The sequence below is a fragment of the Scophthalmus maximus genome, chromosome 21, assembly GCF_022379125.1.
Source record: "Scophthalmus maximus strain ysfricsl-2021 chromosome 21, ASM2237912v1, whole genome shotgun sequence".
In the NCBI taxonomy this organism is placed as follows: Eukaryota; Metazoa; Chordata; class Actinopteri; order Pleuronectiformes; family Scophthalmidae; genus Scophthalmus; species Scophthalmus maximus.
In genome coordinates this window covers 8,515,323-8,532,316 of record NC_061535.1, presented here as the reverse complement: position 1 = coordinate 8,532,316, position 16,994 = coordinate 8,515,323, and positions in this window count along the sequence as shown.

Genomic DNA, 16,994 nt, shown 5'->3' with positions numbered 1-16,994 from the left:
GGTCAGCGTTTCTTTCATATCATAATAAAAACCATATTCATGGTTCTGGCGATGTCGCTTGTAATTAACGACTCTGCCTCTTCCACATGAAAAGTGAGGCCTAAAACACCTAAAACACACTTTCATTTTTCTTAAAAGCTGAGATACTCTGAGAACCCAGCGCTGCCTCTTGACCCTCAGGCCTTACTGTGGGCCTTCCTGACAAACATGGAACATGCAACTTGCAAAGATGTCAGCGTCAATTTAGATTTTGTCTCACTGTCTCCATCCAGTGGCAGCAAGAACAAATGAAAAGTACAAGGACACTAAAGACATTTGGCTGCGTTAACCAAAGGCAAAATGTGCTGTTGTCTAGAGCTATAATGAAATAGTACGTTCAAGAACTTTTTATTCACACATGATATGGGTAATTATAAGCAGATGTGGATACCTGATAAAAGCAGTAGAATCTCTCGCTAAATATAATATAATATAAATCCACTTTTTTTATTTAATTGGTACATGAAATACTTGTATGTATGTCACCAACAAAAAATGTGGGTGTTCTATATGTTGTTTAATTTAGTAAATATAGTTTTAATATATTAACTGCATTGTGTGTCCATTTGTGAAGACAAAAAAAACACAGTGAGTTTTCTCACTTCATGGAAATCCAGTAAGGCTACAGTCTCCTCATCGCTCCGCACAGATCTGTTGTTTCTTTTCTTTCTTCTTTCTTCTTTTCAGTGGAGCTGAAGCTTCAGTGGCGTTTCAGTCACATGTTTCATGCACGCCATGATATATTCTCAGATCTGTTTCCATGGCACTTACTCTGATTTTGCTATAACGTCCCCTTTTCCACCTGAGCCAAGTGTGCGTTATGATCATTGTAAAATCACCAATATATGGCCAATATATTTGTGTCATAGTAAAAATAATCACAAATGATAACTTTGCGATCATGCTATCACCAAATGCCGCTCCTCTCAACTCTTACTTGTGACTCTTTTTCATCTCCTTCTTCTGGGAAATTCTGAGGATTGCTTCCTCTACATCAGCGACTCTTCTTCCCCTCTGGCATTTTCAGCAATCGTATGGTTTCCCTCCACGGGGCTGCTCGGGAGACAGCTTTGCTGGAAACCGCAGAAACGAAGCCGCCAGCTGGATACTCGAGTAGAGTTCTGTATTTCATCTGCACTCATCAATTTTTGCCTTCAGCATTTTGTGTTTTTGCTTCCCGCAACATGAAAACTCTGTATTTGTCCAATTATGTCATCTCGGTACAGAAAGCAAGGGGCTGTATTCAAATGACAGAGGAAGTTTTGTTCATGTGACAAATGATCCTAAACACAAAGAGAATTATATACAATACAGGGATATAGTCTTGATTCAAGCAACAACAGCATATTGCACGTTTAAATCATAACATTAAGTGACAGATCGAATTTCCAAGCTTCCAATCAAAGTTACCACTCAGAACAGCACGACTAAGTATTATCTATCATGTACAGAGGTGTAAACAGCCCAGAGAGAGATCTGCTGGCAGGCAGGTTGTCATCAGTGTTGTTTAATCATGGTACCTGTACAGTAAATAGACTTGTGTGTTTAAAGAGCTGGTGCCCACAGGAAACAGCCTTTGATTCTACCTGTCACACTCTGTTTATGTCAGCAGCATACTGAATGTGAAGCGAACTGCTTTTGAAATAATATAAATCGGAAAGTTTGATGATTTAGAAACATTTAGAGACACACATTGTCATGTCGAGTGAAGAAGAAATATCAAAGACTGACCAACTTAAACACAAAAGATTTCAGATTTCCTTGAGTTGTTCCCCTTCCATTGAGGCAGGAGTTTCAGCTGGTGTTCACCTGTTTTAAAGAAGGTTTCCTGCAGATCACTGCTCACAAAGTGGCATTGTGACAGTGTGAGAAATATCACCAGAACTAAGGCAAAGTGTCAGAAGTCACATCGTTATTCCGAGCTTAGAGGATCTTTCTCAGCATCAGATCATGGCCAGACTTAAAGTTTCTAAGTGGACGGTGCAGGGACCCTTAAACCATGTTGCACAAACTGGATCAGTTGTATCAGAACGTGCACGCAAAAGACAAACTGTAACAAATACTAAACATAGTCTGTGATTCACGTACACTATTTTTTTCACTCAGATTGTTAAACTGAGATAATGAAAAATAAATCTGATACATATTTCAAAGCAAACGCAAACTAGGAGTGTCTTGACCAGTGAGTAATGAGATGAGATGGTGTAAGTGATATTTATGGAAAGCTTATATATGCACGATATACCAGCAACTGAAATACCAATGCACAATCTCCTAATACGTTTTGGGGTATAAATGAAACCTGCGAGGCGGACTGTAACCGCTCCCTCCCAACAGAGGTCACTCATGACTCCATTTCATATCCCAGCACCTCGCTCTCTGTCAAATTACATTTCCTGCTTGTAATTTTACACCACAAACCTTATCCGTTATTGCATTGCTCTGTTGCTACTCGCGTCCCAGGGGAAATCATCCCAGTTTGAGCTGGTTTGTGCAATAGGCTCACATTGATTGTTTGTTTATTGGCTGGAGGTTGTCATTCAGATTGCTGCTTTTTGTTGGGATAAGGTTTTAGCGGTCGGTCGTGTCCTTAAGGGACGGAGCTCAATCTTTATCCATCCCGGGAGTAAGAACTGCTGCCTCACAGAGGTTCTGCATCGAGCAAGTTAATGTCTGTGGAAAAAAACAAACAACTGACACGTTAATGGGTATAGATGAGAAATTATTGCAGTATATGGTTCCCTATATACAGTAGCCATATTGAGAACATTTTTGATTACAGCCTGCAACTTTCAGTGTATGTTTATATTGTCAATTTAACTACAATACAGTTTGTTTGCAAGTGAAGGGGATCGAGTTAAAAAAGTCGAATCATCTATATTGCTATATCATTCATCTTGATGTTGGATACATATATTATATATTTCAAATTTTTTTAATACTGATATTTATTCAAGTTTGGTTGCATTTATTTTTGCATTGTTCAAATTGGCTGATATTAATGGAATTGAAAATGGGTTTGTGAACATCATTACTCATCATTCATAAATCCTAAAACCCTTACGTCTCTCCACACCGCTTCACCTTTAATTTCAGATTTGTCCCAACAGATACCTAAGTAGTCCGTCGCTAATGACCCATATGTAGTAAATAAGTACATTTTATTGCCGCAATCTTAAATATAACCTTTAACAATTATAGTGATAATAAAGCATATTCATTCATCTTATTCAAAGCCCTAGAAGCAGATTTTGCCTTTGTGTTGCTGCATTTAAGACTGTAAAGTTTGCTGCCATCTTTAACATTAATGTGGGGTCATGTAAAGTAAAACAATGGAGATTTCAATCTAGAGTGAAAAGTGAGGAGATGCCAACAATATCCGCCGGATTATTATTGTGCTGGTCATGCATGTCTGCTGACACGCTGCTTAGTCTGGGCTGATGTATGAGACTCGATATAAGATTATACATGTGTCTAACAATGCTCATTGCTAATACACATTACTTATGTTTTAAATTGAGAGGTACCAGGTAAAAAAAACCTGCCTCGTTTAAAGGGTTAATAGAGGTCAGAGTTGGCATCAGGAACACATATCTTCAGCAAGAAAATCACAGACAAGAAAAGAAAACACGATGAGAAGAGTAACAAAACGAATACAAAGAAGTGGTTTATAATGTCAGGTAATGGCATGAAGGTTGTGAACTGATCTCTCCCTCCCTGATTGCCACACGGGAACAAATCAGCAAATCTGCTGAGCTGATTTCGGGGGTCTACAGGTGGCTGATTAATGAAATGTGGGAGGACAAAAAGACAACTGTGAGCGGTGCCACAGCCTACCCACAATCCCCCACTGCTTATTCTGATTGGGCTAATCACCCCATTGTCCCTTAGCACTTTGAGTCTGGGATTTCTTTTTTTTCTTTCTTTCTTTTTTACGGCGAGAAGAAAAGAGGAAACTGCATTTACTTCTTCCCCCCCCCCCCCATCCATGCCATTTCCCCCCTTTCTCGCATATCAAATCTTGCACCATTACCTCCAGTTTTTTCCCGTAACGCCTCATGTGTCATCCATCTAGCTCACTTTAATGGCAGCCTCATAATTATTTAGATGATTATGTGTTGCAACCCATTTGGCATGCTCAATGGCACATGTTTAATTTATTTGCCGCTGCAGCTTCTCGTAGAGGAGCAGAGAGGAGAGTCGGAGATGGTCGCCGGTGGTGCTGATGCTGCTGCTGCTGCTGCTGCTGCTGCTGCTGGTAGTGAAGCAAATCAAAGCCAAAATTGTGTGATAAATTGCAGCTGTTGATATGATATGCTATGCCACATCAAAGAGCTAATGTGATACAAATAAGGTATATGCTTTGTGTAGCACTGCGAGGCGACGTTTGCTCGGGCTAATGGCGCGTGTCTTTGGCTGACCGCTGAACCCACATAGCACACTGCGCCATTGAGCAGGCTATTAGGACACGATAATGGGCAGAGCCGCCTGACGCCGAAAGTATCCTAGCTTCCTTCAAGGCTTTGGCGGCGTCAGCTGGAGGAAAAACAGGGAAACGCAGAAATATCGTCGACGGATTCCAGATTGGATGTATGTGGAATTCTTAAGGCAAGAAAAATGCTATTTAGAGCTCAAATAATGTTTGAAAATCTGAATTTCTGGCAGCAGACAGTTGTAATTTTTCGGTGAATCTGCAGAGGAAAAATGTGACATACGAAAAAGGCGTAAAGGCTCTGAGTTCATTTCATACCTGCTCGTCTGTATCGCTGCAATGGTGTGAGGTAACCACTAGAGAGTAGTACAGCATCAGTGAAACCTAACAGACGGCACTGATTCCTCTTGATCCCACGAGGCTTCTTAGGTTTTAAATGTCTTACACGGACAAGAGAGCTTTTCTCTTCATTCTTTATTTTTTAATTCTAGTCAGGTTATTACCTTTTTTTGTTTTAGTGTAAAAGGGGGGGGGGGGGAGACCAAACATTGAAGATAAATGAGAATTAATAAGATAGAGTAAAACCCCAGTGTAATGTTTTGCTTTATGTTTTTTTTTTATCTCTACAAGTTAAAAAAAAAACAACAACAACATACAAACAAAATTATTTCATTCAAGATCTATGAAAATTAATTTTAGCAGTGGATTTAATTCATTTATTTTTAAATTAGGCCCCTATAGACGCAGAGCATTTGTATATGTCTTAAATCATTTCTGAGGGGGGATCTTTAAGTACAGGAGGTTCTCCCTGGGGGCCGCCGCTGGGCCGATCAGTACAGATCTGGGCCCCCGTGGTGCTGAACAGCACGGCTCGCAGGCACCACGTCGGGCGCAGTGTGCTGCAGCTGGGCCCTGACGTGCGGCGAAGCCTTGTCACGACGCTCCCACACCGCTCTGTCATCTCCAGCATCTGCCCCGACTTCTTGTTGGTGAAGCTTCTGGAACAATCACAGTTCCCTGGTTGTCAGCACCTGGTGTTCCTGTCTGCTCTCCCTGCAGCGTGTCACTCACACACACACACACACGCACACACACACGCACGCACACACACACACACACACGCACACACACACACACACACACACATACACACTCACACACGCACACACACACACACACACACACGCACACACGCACACACGCACACACACACACTTAACCACTTAGATCCCAGAAACTGGTCAGCATCTTCTCATCACCTCCATTTCTAATGATAATACCATGATAACACACATACGTCGTCCTACATACATGACTGAAATATAATATTAGGGTTTTTCAAAGCTGGTATGCGGACATTAATAAACACAACTGGGTTCACATTTCAAAGCTCTCAGCAGTTTCTGTTTGAATAAAGGCTACATATAATAAAGGATTCCATACCGTTGCCTAAAATGCAAACGCAACACAGAAAATATTAAAAACAGCAGAAACGGCCAACTGCTCCGCACGCTGACCTGAAAAATGCTGAGGACATTCATCAGTACCGCAGGGAGCCCGTTGTGTTTGTGTGGGTGATTGTGTAAAAAATGTATATATTTGTGAACTAAGCTGATTTTTCTTGCGCTTACACGGACTTTCATGCTGACGCTGCGAGTCCAGAGCTTCGGATCTAATGAAGAAAACGCTTAAATGTTTTCATTGTGTTTGTAATGTGGAGGATGCTGCATTTTTTTTTTTTCAAATGGCGCAAGAACCAACTCGATCACCGTACAATCTCATAGTCTGTTCTGTTGGTTTTCTGCTGCCCGACTGGTGAAACCATCTCATGATGACGTGTGTCCCTAGAAGAAACACATAGGCATGGAAGGCAGCCCTCTTAAATATTATTAATCATACCTGCACCCGCACCAGGCCTCCAGACCACCTCTTGATTGGAAATCAAACGTTTTGGTTAGTAATTATTGATGATTTTTCACTGTCCAGGAGGACACATTAACAGTGGGTTGTGTCACCTCCAAGAGACTTTCCCTTCGAAACCGCCCAGACCCGCTTTTGAAACCCTGATGGAGAAGAAAAGACGATAAATAAGAAACAGATCTGAGTTAAGAGGCGAGGAGGTGAACTCAGAGTTCGTTCTGTGCACGGCAGCTTCAGGCTCCCACGTCTTCCCTTCAGAGTGAATTTGCGCTGTTAAGCAAGTGCGTCCCCCTTGTTCTTATTTTTAGGGCCAAAAGAAGAAAGAGGCTGCATTATTCCACTCAACTTTCTTCTTCAGCTTCTCTGAATTACAGATTCTGAACTCCGTGGATATCTTAAGCCTCCTCACTATTCGCACTGTTTCACTTGTTTCGTTTTTTCCTCATCTAACGTGGGATACTGTAGAGTCGCATCTCTTCCTCATCAATCATTCATTAATGAATAAAAGATGATTGAAAGTCCCCTCAACTGACTGGTTATGGAGATGTATTTAGTGTTGATGAATGAAGTCTCTCAATCAGTTTCTAATCAACACCTGATTATAACTTCCAAACATACAGTGCCCCCCCCCCCCCCCCCCCCCCCAAAACCGAAAAATAATCTCTCCATTTATTTCAATTAATCTGTTAATGGTGTTGGGGTGAGTAAATGTGCTCCCTATCATATCCTCCTTTGGTTAAGACTCACATCTTTCGCTCTTCATCCTCAACCAACCGAGCGACACGCCATCAGCCAGCGAATTAAAGCAAGTTTGAGACCAATCATCTTGAGGGACACGTTTCCGCCCACATAAACTGACACCACAGCAAACACTCTGTCCCAATTATTCTCCGTTTCATTTGACACACATACAAGGTTTCCCCGTTGCTGTGAAAAGCAGCAAAAAGAGACATTTTTAACTCCTGAACAAAACGCATATGTGATACTACATCAGATTTTGGGGACATGCGAATGAGCGACGCCGGGTTCGTGTTTTCTGAAGAACTTGAGTGGTACTTGGGGGAAGTTGCCGAAAGTCAGTCAAACACTGAGCGCAAAGGGTGATTGAAAAGTCCTCAAACGAGCAGGAGGGGTGTACTGTAGGTACATGAAACAAATGTGACACCTTTTGTTCCTGGCTCTGTACACATTCAGGCATCGGTGTCTGTTCATATCGGAAACAAAGTTTGTGTCATATCTCGTACTGTTGTCTGAAGTTATTCGGGGGAAAAAACTACAGAACTGAGCTCAGTTTGATCCTGTCAAATAACACAGAGTAAAGGAATAGTTCAACATTTTAAGGAACTATGTTTGCATGATGAACATAAAGCTATAGAGTCAGGATTAGTCTAGTTCAGCATCAAGACTAAAATGAGAGGGAGACATCCAGCCTGGCGCTGTCCACCTACCAACGCCTCCTAACCCTCAAATTAACGTGGAATATCTCGGTGTGCTGAAACAATACACCGAAATGCTCATTAGTCAAATTTAGAGGTCCAGGCAGATTTTCTTGGGCTGGCTGTTCCACCACGCTTCCAGTCTTTGTGTTATACAAAGCTAATTGCCTGCATTCTCCAGGAAAAACAAACTGTAACTGGAGAATTAGAGTCATTTCTTTTTTATATAGTTAAACCAATTTTGTACTCTTCACATTCACTTAACATACACAGATACAATTATTAGGCGAACAGTTCATACCACAAGGCAAAGAAACACGATGCAAAAGACAAATAAGCTTCAGCTTAATGAAATAGTCGCACTTGCACATATTTGACTTCATAGTTTTTTAGTACCTGTATTGACAGCAAAATTAGACAGCGTCAGGGAAACAGCAGATCGGACTGAACAACATGAACATCGCCGCCCCTCTCTGTGCAGGCCTCTCACTGTGGACGGTGTCTGCTGGTCGAGGACGCTCATCCCACCTGGTGCAGCGTCAAGACCACATGCTTAATCTGACACCATGTTGAGTTGCATACAGGAAGAGTGATTTGTCACTGGTTGATATCTGTTAAATCAGCATCGAAAAAAAATTCCCCCAGGCTTTTCCTGGGTTTTTGCAAAAACCTGGCAGGCACTGCCAAATCCCTATCCAGGGATCGGTCGTCGCAATTTCATTCCTGGAAAAGGGATTATAGTGAGTTACTGATTACCTGACAGAGGAAACTGCGACTACGGCCAATGTTGGTGGGTCCTTTCCAAATCTGAATTGACAGGGCGGAGGTGGCTGGTTAAGTTCAATCCACTACTGCTGATGAGCAGGCTGATTTCTATTAACCTGCAGCTCGCAGATCAGACAGAGCGCGCCATGCCGCTGCTGAGAAAAGAGGGGGTGGGGGGAGAGGGAGCGAGCCGCTGCCACCAAACTTTTACGACACAGAAAGTCTGCTTAATGGGCTGGAAGATTCTTTCCATTTAGCCCTGCACGGAAATAAAAGGGAAGCCGGTCGGCGCTCAGGAGAAAATGGCTACTTCCAGTTAAGTCCCCCAGTGGATTGGAAATTAGGGAAATTATAAGCAGAGTCATAAATCATGGCGGTGCATGTGCTCCGACATGAAACGCCCCGGCATTCACTGAGATGGGAGAATGTGGAGTGATGTAAAAACTTCCTCTGCCCAATTACGGTGGGTGCATCGCTGCCTCTCCCATTAGCCCAAGCTCGCCTGGCAGAGCCCCATGTGCTCGACTCGGTCACCATGTCCGTGCTCAGACAGACACAATGGAGACTTGCATGAGCCGCCCTCGTGGTTATTTTTAAGCCCTGTAACACAATATGTCATATACCCAAACTAATGCCAGTGATATCTGTCACAGTTTGTCCCAAACGTCCCCCAAAAAAACAGCAACATTTGTGTCCAGCCAGACATGAAGCGCCACTGGCCGCGAACGATCGAACAAGCCAACACATCCGGTGTCAACACAAGATTGGCGTTTGTCTCCCAGCGTCCCCCTTCTTTTGACAGCCGGAGCCCCAACACATGAGCAGACAGAGCCGTGGGAGGGGGGTGGGGGGGGGGGGGGGGGGGGGGGGGGGGGCGCGGTGCGAGATCAGGAAGTGCCCGAAAGGAAAAGCAGAACTGGGGGCTGATGGAGGAACATGGCAGCCACAGTGCTCTGGGAGGGTTGGAGGGTAGAGTGTTGATGCAAAGCAATCATGACAAACAAGATGCAAATTGTCATCCTAAAGAATCAAAAGAGCTCTCAGGGCTGACAGTCTGAGGTGTTTGGTTTAAAGTAAAAGTGTGTCACAATTGTCATTTTATTTTAAAGCTGCGACGGGGAACATTAATAACAGCAACATGTGAGGAAGGGAGGTGGAAAGCAAATAGACAAAAGTGCAGTGAAGCTAAATCAAAGAGTGACAAAGATTACACAAGCTCTGCTATTTGGATTTTTTGTTTTGTTTGTGATGGCTGTAACGCATGCTGGAAAACAAGCAAGTCAGGCACATGGAATAATAATTGACAAGGTTAGACTGTACAAACATCTACGTATTCAGTGTTCTGTTGTGTCACGCATCGTCTTCTGAGCGGAGGTTTTGAAGCCTGGAGATGGCACTTGCGACTCTGTTGTTAGTGGAGCAGAGATGTGGCAGCAACTGTGCTGCGGTGTGACAGGCAGAAAAAAACAGCTGTCAAACAATCGCTCGCAACACATAACCCATCTTTAAGCCTCAATAACTTCTTGGCTGAACAGTAACTTCCGAAACATCAAGACGCACATATTAGAAGAAGGAGAAGAAATATTAGATCTGGGAAAATGTCTTAATGAAACAGGAATAACATCAGATGGGGAAGCTGCTGGGAAGTGAGGCAGGTCGCCTCCACACTGCGCCGAGTGGTGACGTGGGACATACATCGGGCCTCTGCTGAGACTCCGTGCTCTGCTTCTTCACCGCCCGCGCACACCGCTCCGCTAATGACGAGCAAGGCCGGGACACAGGTCCTGGCGGACATTTCCGCTCACATGGATTATTTCCGCCTTGCGGGCTCCGAAGTTTTCCCGTGACTCGTGCCGTTCTTCACGTGACAGGATCTGAAGCCTTTTGAGTAAATAATGGTCAGTTTTTCAACTGGCGCTGAAGAGCTTGAGCAGCTTGGGTCAGTGTCATCTCGCAGCCGCACCACCCTGTCTTCATGTTTGTGCAGTCGGGACCTGATAAATTGCGCCCCAGAAATAGCTCGTGAATTAATGTTTTGGTGCTTTTTGGTCGGAGAGAGAGTATTAATGTTGGGAAATGGGCCCTGTGATGAAAATAGGACCTGTGATGAAAGGTGTGGGCAGGAAAATCTTTTATATAAATTGTCTGTATGGGCTGGAGATGAGAGGTGAGGAAGACACAGAGGGAGTAATGGCCAGAGAGCTGAGGGATGGTCTTGGATGGCTACGGGATCAGAGAGAGAGGGAAAATGTGTGTGTGTGTGTGTGTGTGTGTGTGTGTGTTTGTGTGTGTGTGTGCGTGCGTGCGTGCGTGCGTGCGTGCGTAGCAGGGAGCTGCAGTGGCGGCTGTGCACTGATCATTCATGATGGCACCTTAGAGGCCATCCTGTAAGGAAGAAAAATGAAAACTATTAAAGGCTCACTGGGCTATGTTGGCTTTGGTGTGTCAGCAATTATTAGCCAGGGACAGCAGTCTTTAGGTCCTCAGATATAGAAGAGTGGGAGACTGTGGCAGAGGAGGGAAGGACACCATGATCCCATTATATATATACTCCTGTCGGGTCGACGCAACAGAACGTTGGGCTCCGTGTGGGCGCAGTGTGTGCGGAGAGATTTCAGTTGTGTCAATGGATTTTTCGAGTGAGAATGCAGAAGTGGAATCGTAGTAATCCGCAAAGTCTGTTGTGTGTTTCTCAATTTCTCTGGCTCCATCCTTGGAGCTAGGCGGCCGAAAACGTTGGGGCTGCATCCGCGCCAACACGCCAGGGATCACCTGGGTTTCCACCGGACAGTGTGATAGTGTGACAGTGTGTGGAGCGAGCAAGTTGTTATCTCGATCCGCGCTGCCCCATAGTTTTAGAGCCTCACATCACCTGGCAACTTTGACCCCGTCCAATGGTGGAGGAGAAGTTATTTCTCATTTCTCCGGAGTTGTGTTCTGTAAGTTTGTGGATATTAGGAACTGATATTGCGATGGCAGTGGTGTGTGTGTGTGCCGCGGTCATCTGTCCGGTCATTTACACATCCACAAAGTTGCAAAGTTGGCTAGAAAAACTGATTTATATGAAAATGCCTCCGATTGTTACTATAATATTAGATGTCCACCGTCAATAAGGCGAGGAAACGAGTATCGGGACATGCATTAAAAAAATTACATCAATGAAGGTCAGCGTGTCCGTTAGTGCGGAGCCTGCTGGTCTTACTCACGCGTTTTACTGTCGGCCTGCTGGTGAATTTGGTGTCCTTGCATTTGCAGCTGCCCCTGCTGGAAGACAGGCACTCAGCGGACCAACTCTCATTACTCATTACAGTGTTTGAAGACGCGGGGGACCACCTGCGACACTTATAAATGGCTTGCCTGCACAGTTTGCCTCGGGCAGAGCTGTTACCGGGTCTGACCAGATGGCCTGTGATCGACGCTCATGTGGTGCAGTACACATGCAGCGTGTCCATCGCCCCAAGGGGCCCAGTTTCCTTTTTTTCCAGGCTTTGTAAGAGGAATGCAGCATCAGGTGACTCGTTCTGGAACATGCGAAGATGTCATTCCAATTGTGAATCCAAAGCTGGAGACCTACAGGAACTTTTGGAGGAGGTTGTCTGTAAAATTTGTCCTCCTTAATTCACATTCTTTGGACGGCGCACTCTCTCTCAATCTCCCTCAACTTCAGAGGAGAAAAAAACACAGTGTTTTTGGGAATAGAAAAAATTGCAAAAGGAGCACAAACGGCCACGTTTGTAACAGTAATCCGATGCCGGCGTGGGAAGGTGATGCAAAGAGGTCACTGAATGTAAACGCTGCTGTTATGCGGATAGTGTTAATCCCTCCGGCATGGCGACTGAGCATGCATCAATCACAGCCGTGTGTGTCCAGAGGTGAGCCTACAGGCATTAACCTTGAACCAGAAGTCAAAGTCTGACTGCTAAACCCCCACGGCCGCAAGATAGACCGCCTTTGTGTCCACTCGCAGAAATACAAGCTGGAACTTTAGTCACAGTTAAGGTGAAGACCGGTGCTGGTAAAATCAGGGCTGTAAAGCAAAGGTGTCGAACAGTGAGTAGTAACAGATCATTGGTAAATTTAAGTTGGTAAATAATGTCCTTTTTGTTGCAACGTACTAATTATTCATTTCGATTTTTTTTTTTGTGGCCACCTAAGGAATAAAATTCCAATAGTCACTCTCCGCTGTTAGTCTCAACCAGCTTTGTGGCTCTGGAGCTGCTCAATGTTTCACAGAAGCCAACTCAGCATGGGGCTGGACAGGTGTAGTGTACACAGTGTTTGATAGACGCCTGTTTCAAAGATGCCAGCTAATGGGGGGAAAAAAATGGGCTGGTGAAAACAATGACAAATCAACCAAACCGTAAAATTTTGCGGCCTGGAAAGCGACAACAATGAGTTGAAAGCCGCGCAGGGAAACTGCCGAGTAAGGGCGATAATTCTCCGAGGGGTTCGTCGGCGCGAGCGACACGTTTCACAAACCACCTCTCTCGGTGTGTTTAATGTCACACTGCACACAGGTGGCAGGAATCAATAGCCACTGGATTTATAGACAATGAGATGCACTGGCACATTTAACAACAAGCTTAAGAGGAAAAAAAGATTAGGAGAATAAACTTTGAGTCCCTCAGTGAAAAAGCCTAAACGTTAAAGGAGCAGCGTGTAGGATTTAGGAGGCTATATCAGCAGAAATGTAATGTAATATTTCATAGTTTTTATGTTACTTGAGGGCCACCTTAGACGCTGGGAAGGGGAGTTTTTTTTTTAATGGCTGCCATCTGCAACTTCACCACTAGATGCCACTAAATAGCCTACTGCACTCTGATCCTTTAAGAGGTGGCAAGCAGTATTAGGGGAAAGGACGCCCTGTTAACATTTTTGCAATAAACCGTGAAAAGTAATTATAGGTGTCAAGGATTGTGTTGACGCCTACTTAAGATTTTGAACCCAATTTGAGCCAGTTAGATCGGAATACATTCTGATCACAATACTTTTGACAACTGGCATTAACATGTTGTTGTTTCTTCCTCAAACGGATGAGCCGTGCGGATATCATCGTTGTAGGAGTGTTCCAAGAAAGTAGTTAGCATGAACATGGACACTAACTGGGGATTTTTGAGGGCACTTTATGGTGGATACATTTCACTCATAATTCAGGCCTTTCAACAAAGTACATGAGGGTAAATATAGTGCACTTCCTAGTGAATATGCACTCTTAAATAACATGAGGAGAAACATAGTATAGGAAGAGTCAAAACTGTATTTGTCTGCAATAGAAAAAAAGGTTTCTGTAATTCTATTCTTATATTTCATTATATGACAGTGTATCGACTCTATAGTTTGTCTTTCTGATGTATTTTTATTTTTAACTGGTCCTTTTCATGTAACAAAAAGTCACATTGCTTGAAAAACACCACGGTATTTCAGAGATCACGGAACACGCAACAATGTAAAGATGATTGTTTGACCGTTTTGTCCTGCAGATTACATTTTTCCCGTGGTGAGAACTTTTTGCCTCGTGGCTATTTTAGAAAAGACTGAAGTGACTTTATAGCTCAGATCTAATCGTGCTTCCTCAGCAAGCGGCATCAGATAGGCTCCCACACCTTATCAGCGGAGAAAGGCAGAGGAATCACTCCGGCATCTACGGCCAGGAGGGAGGAAAAGGGAGTCATTCGTGGCTGTAATAACAGCGGTTCAACAATTAGAGGAAAAAGTCTAAGAAACAGGGCCAAAAAAACCCATAACAATAGTTTGCCTTGGAGGGTTTTGTGATTGGAAACCAGGAGGAGGAGAAAAATGAAGAAACAACCCCAGACTTTTATAAAAAATTTCAAGAGCAGATGTGGACGATAAGCCCGCGTTGCATTGTTTGATTCCCCGGGGTGTCGCTCGGCTTTTGATTCACTGCTAAGTTATATAAATGGCGCTCATAGGGAGAACATGAAAATTCAATAACTCCCCTTTAGATGAAGTTATTAGATTTTCATGTGAGTGGAGGTTCACTTCACTTTTATATGGCAACAAGAGCATTTTGGCCAGAGGTATGTCATTTGTTGGTGTTTTTTTAATAATATATTCTATCCTTGTCTTTATTGACGCTGTGGAGGCGAATACTGCGTCAGGACTTGGAGATGTTTAATAAGGTGCTGAGGATGATTTGCCACTTTGAAATGCTAAACGGGACGCAGGTACAAATTAGCCTGGAAAAGCCTGGTGCATGTAATTAAAGACCCCGATGAATTCCAATAATCAAATAGGCCATCTCCTGAGAAAACTATTACAGGAGGATTATTAGTTTAGCAGGTTTCACTAATCACTCACTGACAGACAGGCTCCCTGCCAGCAGTCCTGTCTCGCTGTAACACACACACACACACACACACACACACACACACACACACACACATATACAGTACACACAGTATATGTCATGTATATACAGACAAAACCACTTGCCTACTCGAGCCCTCGTGTGCAATCACAGTCACACACACCCTCAAACATGCATGTATGCATGTGGACAGACTGGTAGCACACACACACACACACACACACACACACGGGCAGACAGTCAGTCAGTCCTATTGATGTCAACCTTTTGCTCTCAGTTATCATCTGCACACAGGCAGGCTTCATATTGAATCAGAGGGACAGGGTTAAATAGAACTGGAAGGCTTTCACTTTCAATCTCATCCAGCCCCAAACTCACATGCCTCGACCGAGAGATTCGGGAGATAAAGGGGCTTTGGATGTCAGCACGCAGAGACAACATGTATGGGAATTTATTCTGTGCATCTGGAAGAAAAAAAAACGAGTCTGGAAAAACACTGAACCAGTACATTTGTCTCGTGCGCTGTCCGCGCGGCCTGAATTCTTATTACCCTACCATGTATTTCATTATGAGAAATAGGATCTAAACACTGGTAATGTGACGCCCATTCTGTTCCTTTACAGCAGTGAGGTATTTACTACATCAGATTCACCAGCGCAGGCGTGCACACACACTTTGTTAGCTGTCAGGCCTCCGCGGCTCCGAAGGACCCCCGGTAAAATTAATCAGTGACATTAAAGTGTAGACCAAAATGCGTCACGCTTTGATGCAACCCAATGTGTTTATTGATTAATAAACGGTCAGAGGATTCCATTTCCCAGATATACTGTCTCTGCCCGCCGCTGTTCTCTTTTGCTGCCGAAGAGGCTCTTTCCCCCCAGGACAAATGCGTTTCAGCTGAGCTGATCCAATCCCTTCTCCACTGTTTTTATGTACTTCTGTTTAGCGCTCCCCGAGCTCCACTGACTACCTGTCTGTTTAGAAGCCTATAAACATAAATCAGACTTGTTAGGGAGTTTTTCATAAATTCCTCACTGAAGAAGAAAGCCCGCTACAACAGATGGATGAAACGGCATCGGACGCTTTTTTTTTCTTCTTTTTTTTCCTGCTCCTCTTTCTCTGAAATGAATTTCGGCCCTGGCAGCGTTCGGAGCATTATTGGTGTCATTAAAGCCCTGATGAGAGTCTGTGGTAGTCAGCCAAGAGTCATAGCACCAGGCTGCTGTTTTACGTCCACGTCGCAATACAGTAGATTTAAATTACTGGATCCGATCGGGGCCGTAACTTTTCCAAACAGTTTATATTGACATTCTGGTGCGAGTCTCGTCCCTGAAAGACATTGATTCATAATTTATACAACAAAGCCCAGAGGGCCTCTATCCTCTTTCTTCTGCTTATAGCAAACAATACATAGCTGTTCTGTCATGCATTGAAAATCTTCATATGCAATGTTAACTCCTGTCACTGGAACTGTAAAGGCCACTCGGGGAGATAGAGCTCTAAAGTAAACCAAAAAGTCCTAAAATGTATTTGTTAGCCCTCGTCATTCTTTATTGTTTTCCCGCACTAGTGTTTTAGTTGGGAGGTTTGACCTTTGTAGTCCACCAGTAGAGAATCTATGTCACCTCTGGCGCTCCCATTTGTCCCCTCACTGCACTTGAGTGGGAAAGATAATTACACCTCAAATGAAGCTCCGTTCCTTGTGTCGGCCAATGTTCAGAGCTCACTCTCTCTCTCTCTCTCTCGCTCTGCCTCCCACTGTCTCTCTCAGAGCACAATGGTGAGGGTCAATGGATCCGCGCTCACCTCTCATTTACAAGATTCATGTTTACCTAATGCAAAATCAATAGCTCAGCACCGGGGAGAAGTTAGGGCCCGACTAACAACCGCTGAGAGCTACTTAGCGGCACACCTGCCAGAGCTCTGGTGGGCCATAAAGGAGAGGGATCGGAGCGGACTGGCCCCTCAACGCCGCCGCGAGTCACCTGTCCAGAAGAGGGTCAGCGGCACATTCACTCTGTCCATCTCCGTGTCCCTGAATATTTTATAGCTCCTAAATCGGCAATGATGT